The sequence below is a fragment of the Bos javanicus genome, chromosome 13, assembly GCF_032452875.1.
Source record: "Bos javanicus breed banteng chromosome 13, ARS-OSU_banteng_1.0, whole genome shotgun sequence".
Taxonomy (NCBI): domain Eukaryota; kingdom Metazoa; phylum Chordata; class Mammalia; order Artiodactyla; family Bovidae; genus Bos; species Bos javanicus.
Window position 1 is genome coordinate 51152632 of NC_083880.1, and position 10211 is coordinate 51162842.

General features: G+C 39.9%; 1 non-coding gene across 1 annotated transcript; it reads left to right on the forward strand.

The window, feature by feature from the left end:
* Positions 1-4475: 4475 nt before the first annotated feature.
* On the forward strand, positions 4476-4547 carry TRNAS-GGA (transfer RNA serine (anticodon GGA)). Its single transcript has one exon. It is a non-coding gene; the product is annotated as a tRNA-Ser (tRNA).
* Positions 4548-10211: the final 5664 nt, after the last annotated feature.

Sequence of the window (10211 nt, forward strand, 5' to 3'; positions counted from 1 at the left end):
AACCCAGAGCAAAAGTCACTAATTTTACTTTAATTAACCCCTGAATGCTAGTTTCCAGTTTTTGCTTATTTGTGTGGATCAGATTATCCTATTGGTTTCTTTTAGTATGTTTAGTTAATACTTCCTGAGAGACAGATCTATATGCCTTGTTTTATAATAACACACAAAGGAAGCATTTCTCAGTGCTATCAACTTTTATACAGTTAAATTTAGCTTTCATTAGGATCCAGTCGACAAGTTTCAATCTTTTTTTTTTTTAATAGATCAGCTTAATTTTATTTTTTTTTAATTTTTTATTCCTTTATTTCTCATGTGTTCCCCATCCTGAACCCTCCTCCCTCCTCCCTCCCCATACCATCCCTCTGGGTCGTCCCAGTGCACCAGCCCCAAGCATCCAGCATTGTGCATTGAACCTGGACTGGCATCTCGTTTCATACATGACATTTCACATGTTTCAATGCCATTCTCCCAAATCTTCCCACCCTCTCCCTCTCCCACAGAGTCCATAAGCCTGTTCTATACATCAGTGTCTCTTTTGCTGTCTCGTATACAGGGTTATCATTACCATCTTTCTAAATTCCATATATATGCGTTAGTATACTGTATTGGTGTTTTTCCTTCTGGCTTACTTCACTCTGTATAATAGGCTCCAGTTTCATCCACCTCATTAGAACTGATTCAAATGTATTCTTTTTAATGGCTGAGTAATACTCCATTGTGTATATGTACCACAGCTTTCTTATCCATTCATCTGCTGATGGACATCTAGGTTGCTTCCTTGTCCTGGCTATTATAAACAGTGCTGCGATGAACACTGGGGTACACGTGTAGGAGAAGTTCTAGAAGTTTTTCTCCTTTACTCCCTAACCATTTTATCTAATTTTATATAAAGTACTCTGGGGTCCCCAGAGGGGGTGAGAAATGAAATATTTCCTGCCATATCAGTAAACACAGATGTCGCAGTCACCAGCAATTGCAGCCACCACAGATGGTGAGCTGGTGAGCCCTGAGGGAACTCAGGAAGATAATAATTCTTGCCATATAGCAGCCATCAGACAGTTCAGTTCAATTCAGTTGCTCAGTCGTGTCCGACTCTTTGCAACACCATGGACTGCAGCACCCCAGGCCTCCCTGTCCATCACCAACTCCTGGAGCTTACTCACACTAACGTCCATGGAGTTGGTGATGCCATCCAATCATCTTATCCTCTGTTGTCCCCTTCTCCTCCTGCCTTCAATCTTTCCCAGCATCAGGGTTTTTACAAATGAATCAGTTCTTCACATCAGGCCAAAGTATTGGATATTGAATATTCAGGACTGATTTCCTTTAGGATAGACTGGTTGGATCTCTTTGCAATCCAAAGGACTCTCAAGAGTCTTCTCCAACACCACAGTTCAAAAGCATCAATTCTTCGGCACTAAGCTTTCTTTATAGTCCAACTCTCACATCCATACATGACCACTGGAAAAACCATAGCTTTCTCTATACAGACCTTTGTTGGCAAAGTAATGTCTCTGCTTTTTAATAGGCTGTCTAGGTTGGTCATAACTTTCCTTCCAAGGAGCTAGCGTCTTTTAATTTCATGGCTGCAGTCACCATCTCTAGTGATTTTGGAGCCCAAAAAAATAAAGTCTGTCACTGTTTCCACTGGTTCTCCATCTATTTGCCATGAAATAATGAGACCAGATGCCATGATCTTAGTTTTCTGAATGTTGAGTTTTAAGCCAACTTTTTCACTCTCATCTTTCACTTTCATCAAGAGGATAATAATTCTTGCCATATAGCAGCCACCAGACAGTACACACTCCCTACGTTGAGCCCTGAGGAAACTCAGAATGTGAAAACAGAGGATACTGGTCCCAGATAGCTGACGTGCATATCAAAGGAATGCTTCAGTGAGACAGACTCTTGCATCTTCCCATACATAGAAAAGCACAAAATTCCTTACCTTTGGATATCTGGTTTTCTTTAACAATAATCTTTTGATGTCCAGACTATTTTGTTGCAAAACTTCCATATAAACTGGCTCCTCCCTTTACTTACCTCCTCAGAGAGTTCTGTCAGTGTTCTTTGAGATGCTCTCTCTCAGCCTAAAGTCCTAAAAATTCCTCCTGAATAAAACATAATTCTCAACTTTTAGGTTGCTAATATTTTTTAAGTCAACAGAGGTTTGAGTCAAGGAATTCAGGCTCTTGGCCTAACTGTTGCCCCAAGTAATTGTTGGTTAAGCATCTCAGTGTAAAAAAAAATTTTCCAGCCTCTTAAATATATATTTTAAAAACTGGGGTAAATAGAGCAGACTCATGTGATTTTTAATGTTGGAGATTAGTAGGGGATCCCTTTTGGCCCATTTAATCTTAGTTAATATAATATCAAAACCTTGTGTTTTAATCACATACATGTCTATTTTATTTATCCCATTTTAAATAACCATCTGAAGATTTCTTTATTTTTTGAGATAAGTCCTTTTTAAAATTTCTTTCTTGTCCCAACAAGTATCTAGACTTTCCTCACAGGTTTTTTTTCTTGTTAGCATTCATTATTCTAATGTTTTATTGGCATCTGTAAAACCCATTGAGGGGAAGTGAAGACCACAAATAAAGCTTCCCAAACTGGTTTTTCTTACTTGCTTTAAACTAAAGAAGTTTGTAGGTTAACCATTAAACATATTTCTTTTTTCTCCCTTTAATTTGATTTTTATACAAGTACCAATAAAAGAGCTATTTGTAATGAGAGTGCTCTAAAATTTTACCAATTTAGAAGTTTCTCCAGTTTAAAGGATCCATATTTGGCTATTAATGAGATATATATTAATAGTAATTCAAACCATTAAGACATAAGAGGCTTTTCCATAAAAGAATGGGGGAGGATGTCACCTAAATAAAAATATCCAGAAAGTTTACTCTTAAAAATAGTATGACAGAGATCAAGATTTCTACACACACACACATACACACAAAACCCCCTAAGAAGATCAGGTAGAACATTTTCATCTCAAAGACACAAGAAGAGAAATGCAAGTTTCCCCAGAAGGCCTTTGTTTACAGTAAGAATTCTGAAAAACTATTTTTATCAAGCCAGTGTTTTAAACTTAACTACGTATGCAATAAAAGAGCCTCCTCATTTTTAATGTGGATTTCCTCTAATTCCCAATGAAAGTACTTGTAAATTTTGCAGATATATAAACCTGGGTGGGATATTAGGTGGGGGCTGGCAATATGTCTTTCTTGTTTTGAAAACTTTTATTCCCCATTCAGAGGTCAGTTTGTCAAAATAATATCACTAGTGTAGCCAACTCAAGGAAAAATGGCAGGCCAGTCTTCTTAATTACTCAATCCAACACTACTCAGTCTTTTAAGTGAACAAAGCCTTCCCAGTCCTTCAACCAAGGATAAACCAGTCAGTCTAAACTGAGTAAAATCTTCCTAGTGGCTTACACTGAGGATAATCCACTCAGTGTCTAAACTGAGCCCCAGTGTTTTTCAACCAGGCTCCCCCAATATCTTTCAATTGCAGGGGTCATTCCCCAATATCTTTCAACTGCGAAACAAATTACTTGTTAGACACTGCCAAATAAAACTCAGGATCATCAACCAAAAATAGGGAGATCTGAGAACCAGTAGAGACTCACCCAATTCATCTGGATTCTCCAAGGAGACAGAGAGGCACAGGAGGCCTCTGCTGGTATCAAGGCTCTGGATCCTTCTAGAGTTCAGGCAAAGGAGAGAAAGTTGCTCTGGTCCCTTCATGGTTACCATAACTATCAACTGAAAAAAAAAAAAATGCACAACCTAAAAGTTGAGAGTTATGTTTTCTTTTTTTTAATATATATATTTTTTTATTGAAGTATAGTTGACTTACAATGTTTCAGGTACACAGCAAGGTGATTCAGTTATACAAATACACATATATTATTTTTGAAATTATTTTCCATCATAGGTTATTATAAGATATTGACTATGGTTCCCTATGCTGTACAGTAAACCTTTGTTGCTTTGTATATACACTTTTAATTAGAAATCTAGCATTCTATTCATACTAAGTCAAGCAAGTAGAATCACAATGTCATAACTTTTTAATTTAGGCAAAAATTCATACATTTTCTAAAATATATATTATAAATATTTATATATATATGTATACAAAAGTTTTTCTACTATGCTTGATAAAAGCTTGAGAAAACATCAAAGAAAAAAAAAGAACAGATGGAAAAATTGGAGAACATAAATGAAATGGGAGCACTGAATATGAAATAGAAAGAGTAAAACAAACATAAAAGTAAAAGATCGTCATAGAGTCCAGTTGTTTTTAAATATGACTGCTCATTAGAAACTATCTGGAGCTCTAGAGAAAAAAGGCAACACCTCAGCATTTGTATTTTTCAAAAAATTTCCATATAATTCTGACAAGCATCTGCATTTTAAAAAGTGATTACAGGTGTTTGTTTGGTTTTTTTAGATACTAGTTTTAGGGCTTCCCTGGTGGCTCAGAGGTTAAAGCGTCTGCCTGGAATGCGGGAGACCCGGGTTCGATCCCTGGTCGGGAAGATCCCCTGGAGAAGGAAATGGCAACCTACTCCAGTACTCTTACCTGGAGAATCCCATGGAGGGAGGAGCCTGGTGGGCTACAGTCCATGGGGTTGCAAAGAGTCGGACATGACTTAGCAACTTCACTTTCTTTAGTGATATAGAGTTCTATTATTTTTCTGTTGACCAATCATGATACAATGATATTAAGTGAATAATAGAAACATAGCCACATGAGACAGGGTGCTCAGGGCTGGTGCACTGGGATGACCCTGGGGGATGGGATGGGAAGGGGGTTCTGGATGGGGAACACATGTGCATCCATGGCTGATTCATGTCGATGTTTGGCAAAAACCACTACAATATTGTAAAGTAATTAGCCTCCAATTAAAATAAATTAATTAATTTAAATTTTAAAAAAAGTTACATAACCACAATAGAAAAAGACATTTATCAGTTTTCACAATCAATAACCAGACAAAATAAGGAAAAGATAATTACAATTGCAAGCCATAATGGGAACGTGATTAACTTAACAATTTAAAATAATTACGTACAATTGGGGTGGAGGGTGGAGAAGGAAATGGCAACCCACTCCAGTATTCTTACCTGGAGAATCCCAGGGACAGAGGAGCCTGGTGGTCTGCCATCTATGGGGTCGGAAAGAGTCAGACACAACTGAAGCAACTTAGCAGCAGAAGCAGCAGGGAGCAGGGTCAAGCAGAGTGATGTGGTAAATGGAAGTGCATACAGGCACATGTTTTCATTCACCCAGTCAGTCTGTGTCTTTTGGTTGGTGCATTTAATCCATTTGCATTTAAGGTAATGATTGATATATATGATCCCGTTACCGTTTTCATAATTGTTTTGGGTTTATTTTCTGTAGGTCTTTTCCTTCTCTTGCATCTCCTGCCTAGAGAAGTTCCCTTAGCATTTATTGTAAAGCTGATTTGATGGTGCTGAATTCTCTTAATTTTTGCTTATCTGGAACCTTTTGATTTCTCCATCAAATCTGAAGGACAGACTTGCTGGGTAGAGTAGTCTTGGTTGTAGGTTCTTCCCTTTCATCACTATAAATATATCATGCCATTCCCCTCTGACTTGTAGAGTTTCTGTTGAGAAGCCAGCTGATGGCCTGATGGGAGTTCCTTTTATGCTATTTGTTTCTTTTCCCTTATTGCTTTTAATATTTTATCTTTGTCTTTAATTTTTGACAGTTGGATTACTATGTATCTTGGTGTGTTTCTCCTTGTTTGTCCTTTTTGGGACTCTCTGTGCTTCCTGGATTTGGTTGATTATTTCCTTTCCCATGTTCAGGAAGTTTTCAGCTATTATCTCTTCAAATATTTTCTCAGGTCCTTTCTCTCTCTTCTGTTTCTGGGACCCCTATAGTGAGAATGCTAGAATTTAATGTTGTCCCATAGGTCTCTAAGGCTGTCCTCATTTCTTTTCGTTCTTTTTTCTGTATTCTGTTCTGTGTCAGTGATTTCCACCATTCAGTCCTCCAGGTCATTTATCCATTCTTCTGCCTCAGTTATTCTGCCTCTGCTATTCTGCTATTGATTCCTTCTAGTGCATTATTCATCTCTGTTTGTTTGTTTTTTAGTTCTTCTGGGTCTATAGAAAACATTTCTTGCATCTTCTTCATTCTTTTCCCAAGATCCTGTATCATCTTCACTATCATTATTTTGAATTCTTTTTGGGGAAGTTTGCCTATCTACACCTCACTTAGTTGTTCTTCTTGGATTTTATCTTGTCCCTTCATCTGGGACATAACTTTCTGCTTTTTCATTGTGATTAACATTCTGTAATATGGTTTTTGTTTTAGCCTCCTTGGGACTGTGTTTCTTTTTGCTTCTGTCTGCCTTCTGATGGATGAGGCTAAGAGGCTTATGTAAGCTTCTTGATGGGAGGGACTGGTGATGGGAAAAACTGGGTCTTGCTCTGGTGGGCAGGGCCTTGCTCAGCAAAGCTTTAATCCAATTATCTGCTGTTGAGTGGTGTTGCACTCCCTCCCTGGTAGTTGTTTGGCCTGAGGCAACCCAGCCTGGGGTCTACAGGCTCTATGGTAGGGTTAATGGTGAACTACAAGAGGGTTCACCAAAGGGGACCTTCCAGTGCCCCCATCCCTGTGGTGAGTCCCTGCCAACTCACACCTCCATAGGAGGCCCTCCAACACTAGCACATAGTTTTGATTCCTATGGGGTCACTGTTCCTCTTCTGTGGGTCTTGGTACATGCAAAATTTTATTTGTGCCCTCCAAGACTGGAATCTCTGTTTCCCTCAGTCCTCTGGAAGGCCTATAATCAAATCCCACTGGTCTTCAAGGTCAGATTCCCTAGGGATTCCCAGTCCCTTTGTCAGATCCCCAGGCTGGGAAGCCTGACATGGGGTTCAGAACCTTCACAATAGTGCAAGAACTTCTTTGGCATTATTGCTCTCCAGGCTGTGGGTCACCCACCCAGCAGATATGGAATTTGATTTTACTGTGATTGTGCCCCTCCTATCGTCTTGCTGCAGCTTCTTTTTTGTCTTTGGACATGGGCTATCTTTTTTGGGTGTGTTCCAGCATCCTCCCATCAATGGCTGTTCAACAGCTAGTTGCAGTTTTGGTGCTCTCACAGGAGGAGATGAGCTCATGTCCTTCTACTCTGCTATCTTGAACCAGAACTGACAGTTATGTTTTTTTCAGCAGATATTATTAGGACTTCAAGCCTAGGAGACAAGCTTTCACATAAGCTCTAAGAAAACTGTTCTGAAGAGGAAGTGAGGGGTTGGGGGAGCCAGGATATACAGAAGTTTTTGCAAAAATACCACATAGTCAGAACAAAAGGCTACTGCTTTGTTTCTGTTTGGGGGAGGTTGAGAATACTTTATTAGTTTCTGTATCAAACTCATTAGATAAGATCTTACATATTTAATACCATTAAATACATTGCCCCTATACAAATGGAAAAAATTATGTTAATGTTTCTAGACCAATATGGCTGTTAGTTGCTTTTTTTTTATCATTATATAAACCATGTGCCAGGGCATATTAGTTACCTATTGCTGTGTTACAAATTACCCTAAAACTTAGCAGCTTAAAATAACAATACTGATACAGTTTCACCCAGTTTGGGAGGGTCAGAAATTTGGAAGTGGCTTAACTGGGTAGTTGTAGCTCAGTGTCTTCTATGTGATTGCAGCCAAGAGCTTGGCCAGGGCTGTGGACATCAGAAGGCTTGACTGGGGCTGGAGGGTCCATTTTCAAGTTGGCTTTTCCATGCAACTGGCCAAATAGCACTGGCCATTAGCAGGAGACCTCAGCTCCTCGCCTTATAGACCTGCCCAGAGGGCTGCTTGAGTGTCCTCCTGACATGGCAGCTGTTCTTCCAAGAGAAAAGGATCCAAGAGAGAACAAGATGGAAGTGGCAGTGTCTTTTGTGACCTAGCTTTGGAAGTTACACATTGACATTTCCACACTGGTTACACAGCCCAGCCCTAGTCCGTGTAAGAGGGGAACACCAGGAGGCCAGGATCACTGGAGCCATACTGGAGGCCAGCTGCCACACAGGGACTCTATTGGCCACTTATATATATTGCTTCTAATCCTACGACACTGCTATGGGCTGGGTTTTTGGTCCTCGCTGAATGGATAAAAAAAAAAAAAAAAATCCCCAAAGTAATTAAGTGTCTTGGGACTTCCCTCGTGATTCAGTGGTTAAGAATCCACCTGCCAAATGCAGAGGATTCGGGTTCAATCCCTGGTCCGGGAGGATTCCCCATGCCAAGGGGCAACTAAAACCATGCTCTACAACTATGGAAGCCCACACGTCTAGAGCCCATGCTCCAAAATAAGAGAAGCCACCACAATGAGAAGTTCATACTCTGCAGCTAGAGAGTAGCTCCTGCTTGCCTCAACTAGATAAAGCCCGAGTGCAGCAACAAAGACCCAGCACAGCAATGTGGCTGTCAGTTTCTGTACAATGTCAACCAACATGTACAACTGGGATATTTTTCCAAAGTTGACAGCACAGCTGAAGTTTCTAAAAATTCAAGTTAGATATAGATAGATTCATTTATTCACATAAAAGACCAATAGCAGTATGTCATACATCAATATCATCCACAGCTTTTCTAGGTTCTGCAGTCATCTGAGCAAAATTAGAGACACATCCAGCATTCTCCATTAAAAAAAAAAAAAGATGAAAAACAAAACTCCAGAAAATAGCAAAGTTCTGTTACTGTTGTGGTACTTGGCACCATTTTTTTATTAGCTTTTCAATCATAATCCAGAAAGAAAAAAATTCTAGAACAGTGTCATTAAAAATAGCTGTGATATAGCATAGTCCCTACTACATGTCATAAAGCAGGTACAAGATATTTTACATTCACAGAAGTATGATACAGTACTGTCCTACATGTATAATATTAGCAGATGTAATTTAAAAGATTTTATTTGAGACTTGATTCTACTTTTGCAGCAGAGGACCCAAAGGATGGCTATGACACAGCTCTGGCTACAGTTATAAAAAGAAAACTAGATATCTCAAGTTAAGGAGTTTATCACTTTTCTATGTGTGGAAAGATGCAAGAGTCTGGGCTCACTGAAGTCATTCCTTAGATGTGCACCTCAGCTATCTGGGATCAGAATCCTGTGTTTTCTCATCCTCAGTTTCCTCAGGCTGCACCTTTGGTGGTAGCTACAGTCTGATGGCTGCTAGATGCTTGGCATTCCTTGTTTCCTTCCTGAACTCCCTCAGGCTCACCGTTAAGGGTGGTTGCAATTGCTGATGACTGTGACATTCTTCGTTTACTGATATGGCAGGCAATATTTTATTTCTCACTGTCCAATCCCCTTTAACAATCTCTTTCTCTGGTATTCAGGGTGAGGGATCATCATTTTTTTTCTCTCTGACCTCTGTCTCCTTCACTGCTTCTTCCTTCCTTTCCTGTGCACCCCAGGAGCTTTCCTCATGGGCAGACATGTCACTGGGGACATTGCAATGAGCAGGACCACAGTTCCTACTTCTTCCAGTCTACAATTGAGTCTCCATCTTCTTCCAGTTGCCTAAATGCCAGTGCTCCCTTGGGGCCCAGTCTATAGCACTCCTCTCTCCCTCTCTATAAGACTCTTCCACATGTAAAGAAATCTCTAGGATATATGACTGGAAGTGGAAGCACTGGGTCATAAAACACTTTGTCTTCTACTCTGTAAGATATTCGGAGAAGGCAATGGCAACCCACTCCAGTATTCCTGCCTGGAAAATCCTATGGGCGGAGGAGCCTGGTAAGCTGCAGTCCATGGGGTCGCAAAGAGTCGGACACGACTGAAGAGACTTAGCAGCAGCAGCAGCTGTAAGATATTATCAAATTGATCTCCAAAGTATTATACCAATGTGCATTCCCTCCAGCCAAGTATAAGTTTATCTGCTACTTTACAAATGTTTTTGTGGACACTGTTGCTGCCTCACACAGATCCCCTTTACAATCTGATATACCCTGTTATAGCTTTTGGGCACATTGGCTGCTAATGGCTCCCAGATGACCTTTGCTGGACAACTGCCCTTGGCAATGGGAGTCTCCTATCTTGTATTCCCTGCAGTAGGCCTCTACACATTTTTGTTTTTTAAGTTGGGTCCAAGATGGAAAGAAAAAAGTGGAAGCAAGAGAAGGACACCATAGTCTCTGTCTCTTCCAGGC